This window comes from Hibiscus syriacus, unplaced genomic scaffold (assembly GCF_006381635.1).
Source record: "Hibiscus syriacus cultivar Baekdansim isolate YM2019G1 unplaced genomic scaffold, ASM638163v2 tig00109925_pilon, whole genome shotgun sequence".
NCBI lineage: Eukaryota > Viridiplantae > Streptophyta > Magnoliopsida > Malvales > Malvaceae > Hibiscus > Hibiscus syriacus.
This window is the reverse complement of record NW_024062531.1, coordinates 593394-603192: the sequence shown is the minus strand read 5'-3', so window position 1 is coordinate 603192 and position 9799 is coordinate 593394. Positions and strand designations below refer to the sequence as shown.

The window sequence follows — 9799 nt, the reverse complement described above, 5'->3', positions numbered from 1 at the left end:
ATAATGAGGACTAAAAATGTAATTATATTAATGATCACATATTCATGTTGGCTTCTCCATCAAATGTTAACTACAAATAATTTGATTAACATCATTTAAATAATTAAGTGATTTAATTGACAAATTTTAAAATCAATGATCAAATTAAAATCTCACCATAGTTGAGTAGTTAAAAGTATAAGTTTACCCTAAAATGATTTAAATTTGAGAGATGAAATTAAACACCGATTGGAAGACATTTTTAGGGAATGGGGCCGCGTGATTTGCTCATTCTGATCATCATCTATCAATCGATCAAGTATGACATTATATAATAAATATTTCCAATATTACCCTTGATGTTTGGAGAACACACATGCCGTGTGGCTTCCGGCTAAAGCCGGACCACCCGGTTGGCTTTCTGACCACGTCATCACCCGATGGTAGGGGCCGCATCCTCCCCATAAAACCCTAAATTCACGCCACATCCCCATCCACGGTTTCTCTCCTTCCACGTGTACCCGTCTCCCTCATCCTCACCGTTCCCGCCAGATCACCCGGGCAGGCCTCTAGTCACCTTCCAAACCTCTAACAACCCTTCGATCAACAAAAGGATTTTATCTAACGCTCAAAACATTGCCCGAAAATCAAACGGGCAGATCTCATCGCCTTTAAGAATCCAGCCTAGCCTTCTCTCCTTCCTCGCTCAACAAAGGGGTAGATCCCAAGCCCAGTCTTCACGTTTAATTATTTTTCTCCAAAAGAAAAATATTTTCTGGGCTTTTCGTTTTAAATTCCTGGCCACTCTGCTTCAGTTGGCGCGTGTTGGTAACGCTCTTCCTTTCATGGTTTTGCTCTGTCGATCCGAATCGGGAATCCCTCGCCGGAGATCTACCGGCTCCTGATAATTTAATGGCATCCGCTGTGTTAGTGAATCGGAGCGGTTCAAATTGGCCATCGCAGCCGAAAGTGAGTATAGCCAAATTCATGGGCAAGGTTCCCTTCAAAGGAACAAAACCAAACCCTAAATTCAACAAGAAGCGTCAATTTCACAATCATTTGGCTCCACCAGATGACGTTGCTGGCCATGTCGTCGATGATTCTCCTGCCGTGACCCAATCCGCAGATTCTGATGATGCATCATCAATTAACCGGAAGCTGAACGATTTCAACCCTGACGCCTTCGTTAGCTTCCGTATCAGCTCTTATTCGAGGAAAGAGTTGATTGATCTGAAAATTCAGTTGGTTACAGAGTTGGAACGGGTTCGTGAATTGAGGAATCGAATTGATTCGAATGATTCTCACGCTAGATCCAGCTCCAACAAGAAAGCGTTATCCAAGAAGAACATTTCTGGCAACAAACGGCCTTTCCCCTCAAATTTCAGCAAAGAATTGAAGAGATTAGGCCCTCAAGAGAATGGAAAAGCATCAATGGGTCATTTGATGAAAAGTTGTTCCCAAATATTGAACAAATTGATGAAAAACAAGCATGGGTACATCTTTAATTCGCCGGTGGATGTGGTCGGAATGGGTCTTCATGATTACTACAATATAATCATGAAACCAATGGACCTGGGCACGGTGAAATCGAGGATGGGAAAGAATTTTTATGGGTCTCCCTTGGAATTTGCGGCGGATGTGAGACTCACCTTCAATAACGCCATGATGTATAACCCTAAGGGGCACGAGGTTTATGCGTTGGCTGAGCAATTACTTGCGAAATTTGAGGAGTTGTTTTGGTCGTTGAGCTTGAAGTTGGAGGAGCAAGACGAGCTACCCGAACGGGGTTATTACGAGGAAAAGTTGCAGGCGAGTTCTTGGAATCATGGTGAAGCCGATAGGTTGAAGAACGATGAGGAAATGGAGGCTGAGAGGATAATGGTTGATAGGTCAGATTCAGCTAATTTTGTTGCAAAATCTGATAGAAATGGAGGGGTTTCGGGCTTTGTTCCAAACCAAAATCCAGCATCACCCCAACAGATGCAACCTCAGGTGCCGACTAGGGTGGCTTCACCAGTAAGGCTTCCCCCGTTTAAGCCATTGAAGCAGCCGAAGCCGAAGGCCAAGGATCCGAACAAGAGGGAAATGAGTATGGAGGAGAAGCAAAATTTGGGGATGGCATTACAGAGCTTACCGCAAGAGAAGATGGATAATGTGGTTCAGATTATAAGGAAAAGGATTGGACATTTGAGGCAGGACGGGGATGAGATTGAACTTGATATTGAGGCAATGGACACGGAGACGTTGTGGGAGTTGGACCGGTTTGTCACTAATTACAAGAAGATGGTCAGCAAGATAAAGCGGGAAGCGTTGATGGCAAACAATGCATTATCTAATGACAGCCATAGGGTAAGCACTAAGCACATTGTGATTGCTTGATGGTTACTAATAGTTGGTATGAGTTTATGATTGTTCTGATTGGAAAATGCAGGAAGATGCAAATACAGAGAAGTTTGAGGTTCCAATGGAGATAAGAAGCTAAAGAAAGTTGATGCGGGAGAGGAAGATGTAGATATTGGGGATGAAATGCCAATTAGTAGTTTCCCACCTGTGGAGATTGAGAAGGACAATGATGGTGCTAGTCGCAGTTCTAGCAGCTCCAGCAGTTCGAGCAGTGATTCGTCATCTTCAAGTGGTATGTGTGGATGTATTAGAACTAGTGTTCATCGATAAGGAATAAAAGAGGAAATCCTTATCTTGTAACGTAATTTTTACAGGTTCAGATTCTGGGAGTTCTTCAGGAAGTGAATCGGATGCTGATGATGCCCGATCTTAAAAGGATGAGCTATATTTTGAAGCTTGTGAACTGATATTGGGTTTTTTTTTTTTTTGGGGGGGGGGGGGAGGGGGTTTAGATGAGGATAGATTTTGGTAACATACTGGAAAAAAGATGTGGATTCCAAACAGTGTTTGAATGCTGCTGCTGAAGAAGTGAACCTTTTTTCCCCTTCTATTTTTGTGTCGATGTACAGGGGGGGTGGAGGAGGAGGAGGGGGTTGTTTTAATGTGGTGGTGTTTTGTAATGGTTGCTCTCTTTAATGGGGGAAGGATTGCAGGGAAGAGGGTTTGGTGGAATATGGGTAGTGGTGGTGGGGGAATACTTTAGTAATGGCATCAACCCTGAAAAAAGGGGATGGGGATTACATGATTCTCGGCGTCAAAACAATAGAAGCAATTTTAAAATGGAATCAATGGTTGTTGGCAAGCATGGTATGGCAACTCATTCAAATTTCAGACCCTTGTATTTTTTTTAAATAAACATAGGGAGATTATGTAATGTGCAAGGGAGGTTGGGAAATGATGGGATGACAGATTGAAGTGAAGCCTGAACAGATTTTGGATCATATCTGGAAAGTAATTGATGAACGGTCCAACTCAAAAGAGGGGCACTTTGCCCCTAATTCCATGGCCAAGACGATTGCAACTTTTCTAACATAAATTTAAAATGGTAAAACATGTAAACAGCTTCTAATTATAAAGAAGTCATAAAAATGTAAAAATTAAATTAGTTATTTATTTATTAATCTTGACGTTGACATCAACAGATGTTGGAGACGGGATTTCTTTTAACTTCTTTTACCCATTGGAAGATTCTTTCTTAAGAATACCAGATTTTGCTCTCTTTGACAAGAACGGCCTTAAAACCTCACTGTTTTTAATCTGAATTCCATTATAGTGATAAATTCTCAATGCTTTAAGATCTATCAACTTCAATGGATTAATTTAAGCTTAAAAGAAGCCACCATTCAAGCCATTAAATACATGTAAATTTAAGCTTGATAATATCTACAAGTCTAATTGTTTCTGTTGTACATAAAAGCAAGTTTCCTGTATTATGCGCATGGAGACGTGTTTAGGCAGAAATTGTTGACATTGTCAACTTTGAAAATGCTGACAACAATGGGGTATTCATAATTTCATCATCCAAATTCCAGAGAAACGTGTATAATACTTTTGATATATGAAATAAAGAAAGACAACTCATCTTAGATATAATATATAAATAAACAAGAGGATGCTCAACAAAATCCCTCAGTTTCCTGGGCATGTCCAACGAATTATCACCCACTGTGACCAATAATGCAAAAACTAATCGACAAAATTTGAATCTCACCTATGGAGGCTTCAGCAACACTCAGAAGCCATACGAGTTGCAGCGACAAAACCTAATTTTTCTCTATATCAATGTATAGATGCATCAAAAATTACCTTCATGCAGTCACTAATTGAGGATAAATAGTCGGCGGAGAAAAGTCTGCTTGGACTGAATGGATTCGGCAAAAGTTTGCTGTCAATGGATGTTTTTTCATGAATTTTTAAAGCTAACAGCAAAGCATAGCTTCTTCAAACCACTGACAAACTCCGGGAGCTTCAAGAATAGGATCCAACAATGCTTCAGCAGGCAGCTGCAACATGTAGAAATGTTACATAATGATTGAAACATCTACTTAACACATTAAACGCATTCATAAATTGCAATAACTGTTACAATACTGACATGAACCTTGACACGACATACAAATGAGAATACTTGGAACTGCCAGTATGATAATCGCTAACCAACATATCTTTACAGTTATTGGAGGTTATAAAGACGAAATAAATGACCTAGTAAACGCATAACAAAAGGAAGAGTATTAGAAGGACTTGGCACAACATCCAACCAAAAGAGTAAAAGAAATTCTTTATAATGATACACTTAGAAACCATTGCAACCAGCACATAGTATTAATATTTACATAAATAATAATAATAAAGTGCTGACATCTAATTAGGCAAAATATTAAGTTAGCAAAGGTTCAGAATTATTACAGATTTCCCACATCCTGGCAGAAAAAAGTATGAACATCACGAAGAAAAAAATCCTATCACTTAATCAGAAAAATACCTTTTCAACAATTTCTAAAACGATGGAAACTGAAGGCTCCTGCAAATATCGTTTTTTGGTAGAAAGGGAGATATGAGCACTCATAAATTTCTTGATGATACGAGTATCTTTAGTGAGTCCGCCAGATTGGGCAATAGCACCATATGCAAATAAGCAACCCAGAAGGCAATCCCTTGCTTCCTACATAATCAAAGCCAATTACTTGATGTAACAGAGTAGATGAAAAACTGAAATGCATTGTGGAAAGCAAGCCTACCTGACCCTTCATCGATGACGGGACCTCCAATAAATTAACTATAAGTTTCAACAAGGAGTCCACTTTGATGCTAGGAATTGTGGCCAGCAAAGCAGTCAAACCCAATGCAAAACCCTGTCTAACACACTGCAAAACAAGTTGAAAAACATAATATCAGCCACAAGCCAATTTAAGTTATTTTATGGATGGTCAAGTATATAGCAAGATAACAAATGAACAAGTACACTTCAGATGCTAGATGTTAGACTAGATTCAAAAGATAACTTAGGTGACACACGGAAAGCATTTTTAAGTTAATTGTTCGAAGTGTTCTAGGAAGATTGTTTTATTTTTCATACACGGGTAAAGCAAAGCAAAGCATCGAAATGCAAATTGAAGAAAATAGGAAAGCTATGATTTTCGCAGTGAAATGCAAAATACAAACTTTTAAAACATCAAGAAGCAAGTAGCTACATGAATTCATGCGAGACAAAGAACAAAGATAGCATCAAACCTCTCTCGACGAATAAACACCACGCATCAACCTCTGCACATCATATCTCAAAGATGGTTCACAATTATCCAACACATCATCCTTTCGAGCTTCCAGTTTCAAAACACCCTCAACCAAGTCCTTATTCTCGAGCCTATCATATGCCTTCTGAACCTCCTGCAACTCAGACACCATTGTTTCCACCGCTGCTTCTCTCACCGAAGAATCTGCCGAAGCCAAGTCATTAAAAACACCGATACGGAACTCAGGCAAACTACTACAAGATGAAGAGGCCACGGGTTCGGGGGCACCATCTCCTTTAGATTCAACAATCAATTGTTTTGGCCGAGGCTCCTCGTTTTCTAAAACCGAATGCCTCCTCTCCTTGTCCATTTGTTTCCTCTTCTTTTTCCTCTCCACTGGTTTAATGGAACCAGCAGCAGCAGAAGATGAAACAACACATCTCCCTTATCTGCATCTTTTTTTTCTTATCCATCTTAATTTTCTTACCAGAAGGCAACCAAAACCATATTATCAGTAGCTAAATAAGTTTCACCCTCAAGAGGTTCTACCTCAGATTGAGTACTTCTTTTCTTGCTACAGGTCAATATGTCATAATTTGTTTTTAAAAAAAAACAATTATGACTTTATTTGAAAATTTAGTGATTTTGAATTAAGTTGAATTAAATTGAATAAGAGTCGTCATCGATTTTTGGGTTAAGTAGGTCGAATACCTAATAACGTCTTTTAAAACAATTTTAAGAAAAATCATTTTTAAGACAAAAATTGGTTTGCGTTATCCAAAAATCCGCTTACACTTTGTTGTAATGGTGGAAATTATGAATTCACAATGATAATTAAAGTACGATCCATTTATTAAAATTAATTTGTTTTGAATTATTTAATAGAGAAAATCTTTTAATTGGAAAAAAAATCTCGAGATCAACAATTCTCCATCGGGAAAGCTATCTCGTCTATTTCTTGTCTAAAAAGAATATTCCCTCATCGATAAAAGAGTGAATCGAATATAAATTAAAAATCGACATTTGCAAACAACAAAATAAATTGATATTTACTTTATCATGCATTGCATTGTTCAAATTAAAATAAAAATGAATTAGCTAACAAAATAAAATCGATTTATTTCAAGTTCATATTTCGTTCGAACGTCGTATCGGATCACACTACTTCGACAAAAAAGTGTTTTCCACTCCCATTCTATAAATAAGTATTCTTGAAATTATTCGCGTAATATTAATAGTTAAAGAAATACAATAGAAACAAATGTGATTGGAAATATGTGACATAAAATATTTACAATAAATATATCTAAGCATATTTATTTACATATAATTACATAATATGTAAAATATACACATATATAAAGGACTATATCATAAACAAGAAAACATCACAGATCAAATTACAAACAACAAAAATAAGCACATTCGGTAATTCAATGGACCAAAATGACACTAACAGAAACTGGAAGGACCTAACAATAATTATGAACAAACCAGAGCCCCAATCAACATTTTAAACAAATATAGGTACCAAAAACAAAAAAAAACCTATAAATAATATTAAGGACTAAAATAAAATAAACAAGAAATATGAAAGGGACAGTTAAAACTATACCAAAATGCAACCATATGAAATAGTGACCAAAATAAAAGATTCTTAGATGTTGTGGCAATATTCGAACATCAAAGAAAATAACATAAGACATAGGGTCAGTGACTTAAAAATAAACATAGGAAACAAAATGCTCAAAGTAGAATATCAGTAGATTTAAATTAATGACTTCATAATAAAATTACAAAACATGGGGACCTAAACTGTGATTTGCCCCCAAAAATTGAAGAACACAGGTGATATTACAAAGATACAAGGACTCGATTTTCTATTATCCCCAAGCACGAAAACATGCTGAGACACCCCTCTTAGACAACGTCGTACTGCAGATGGGATAAAACCCCATTTTAAGGGTTATTTCAAAACTCTATTTCATTTCTTACCCCCAAACAACATGCTCTCTTTTCTCTCTTCCTCTCTCACCTTCCACCGTCGAGGAGAATGAAACAAAATCCCCAAACCTCTCTGACCACCACGAATCGGTGGCCAATTGAGGTACAAAATAGCCCCAAATGAAATCTCTTCTCACCCTCAAACCGAAAACCAAACCTAAACTCTTAAAACAAGACCCTTAACCCTAGATCTAAAAAGTCTAATGGTTACATTAAAAAATCGGAGGCCTTGGCTCGGTGAAGATCCCGGTTCCAACCAAGAACAGAGGTATTTTCTTTCCCCTTTCTTTTTATTTTCGAGAGGTTTCTCTTTTTTGTTTGAATCTCTTTATTTTGCCTTTTTTTCTTCTATGTTCCCCTCTTTTTTTTTTGGTTCTACTCTCTTTCCCTCTTCCTCTTTTCCTATGTTCCTGGCTTGATAAAGACTTGATATGTTCTTGTATTACTGAGAAGATAAGGTATGAATGCCCTATTTTCGGCTTGATTAACAACCCTAATTTTCTCTGGATTTCTTTTTCTTTTTTTTATTGTTTTCTTTATTTGATATGCTTGGTGATTGACTGGTGATTGATTTGGGTACTGTTCGGCCTCTATTGATGACAACGACGGCTCGGGAGTGATCGACAGCGGCTCACGCGACTAGGGTGATGGCTGGTGAAGCGCACACGCCAATTTGGGGAGCTGAAGAGTTTGACGACGGCGGCTGTTGATATTTAAGGTTTAAAAACCCTAACCCTTGAGTAGTTGAGGACCGTTGGATCTCCATCAGATCCAACGATTGGAAATTGGGCGGTTGGGGCAGAGAAGAAAACCCTAGTCGAGTTTGAGTGCTAGGCCTGGACCGGGTCTGATCTTGGGCCTCAGGTCTGGGCTCCAGTTGGGTCAGCTTCTCGGTGGGATTGTATTTGATTTATTAATGGGCTTGGGTTGATACCGTTGAGCTTATGTAACTGGTGGGCTTCGGGTTGTTGTTGTAATTTGGGCTTCATTTTCAAGCCTACAAAATGTAATAATTAGTAATAATAAAAGTAAATAATAATAATAATAATAATAATTTAAAATAAAAATAAAATTCGGACAAAAATAAGTGTGACCCAATATCTGAAAGTTGTCCGCAATTATAACTATGGATAAAAAATCAACTTTCCCAGCAGAAAAAAACGAATCAAACAAAAAAATAATCAAAGATAAACCTTTATGAGTGACAATGCTATAAGTGGATTAAATTTTAACGACTGAATCATGGAATTTCAATACTTTAAAACTTGTTGCAAAAATGAAAACAAATATATACAGACAAATTAAAAGACAAGAAGAGTTACCGTTGAGTTTTGTAATATGCTAGTTAAAGAAAGATGAAGCCTCAGTGATATAACTTGGTAGGGTTTAGAGGGAGAGAGGCATAGAGAGTTGTTGACCATTGTAGGGTTTTATTAATTTATAAGAAATAATTTTAGAAAAATAATATTATTTTATAATTAAAAAATATAATTTAATAATTTAAATTGACAATCAAACTTAAGCATCCTTATTAATTTTCACAGTAAAATGATTTTATAAAATAATGATTATTTTTTTATACCATGGACATTCCTTCTAACTCTAGCTGGACATTTAAGAGAATCATGAAGCTTCGATCCCTTGCTTATCCTATTTTGTCTGCAGGATTTAAGTGTACTAAAAGCTTATGGGAAGATGTTCGATTGAAGAACAACAAGGTTTCCTGACAGAAACTGATCTGGTACCCAATGCACACCCCTAAGCACAACATCATCACTTGGATGATAATTCTGGACCGTTTGCCCACTAAAGATAGGCTGCAGAAGTTTGGAATCATTGTTAATTCTCAGTGCATCTTATGTTCTGAAACTAACGAAACCAAAAATCATCTTTTTTCTGATTGTAAGATGGCTGGCTCCATCTGGCGTTCCCTTCTTCTTCTTTATGGTATTCACAAACCTCAATTCTGCAGGTGTTACTGAATAACCACTTTTTGTTAGAAATTCAGCAATCTTACCATACCATGCCCTAGGTGCTTGTTTCAATCCATAGAGTGCTTTTCGCAGCTTACACACATATTCAGGATGATCTTGACTCTGAAAACCCATTGGTTGGGTCATGTAGATCTCTCGATCTAGTTCTCCATGAAGAAAAACATTTTTCACATCCATCTGCCA

At 37.3% G+C, this 9799-nt stretch overlaps 1 long non-coding RNA gene and 1 pseudogene across 1 annotated transcript; one reads left to right on the top strand and one right to left on the bottom strand.

Annotated features, from left to right (window-relative positions):
* Positions 1-687: 687 nt before the first annotated feature.
* Positions 688-3341, top strand: LOC120210570 (annotated as a pseudogene).
* Positions 3342-4997: 1656 nt separating this feature from the next.
* LOC120210526 lies at positions 4998-5667 on the bottom strand. The gene is made up of 3 exons (XR_005524507.1): positions 5617-5667; positions 5124-5249; positions 4998-5047 (listed from the first exon to the last, which is right to left on the bottom strand). It is a non-coding gene; the product is annotated as an uncharacterized LOC120210526 (long non-coding RNA).
* Between the last annotated feature and the right edge of the window lie 4132 nt (positions 5668-9799).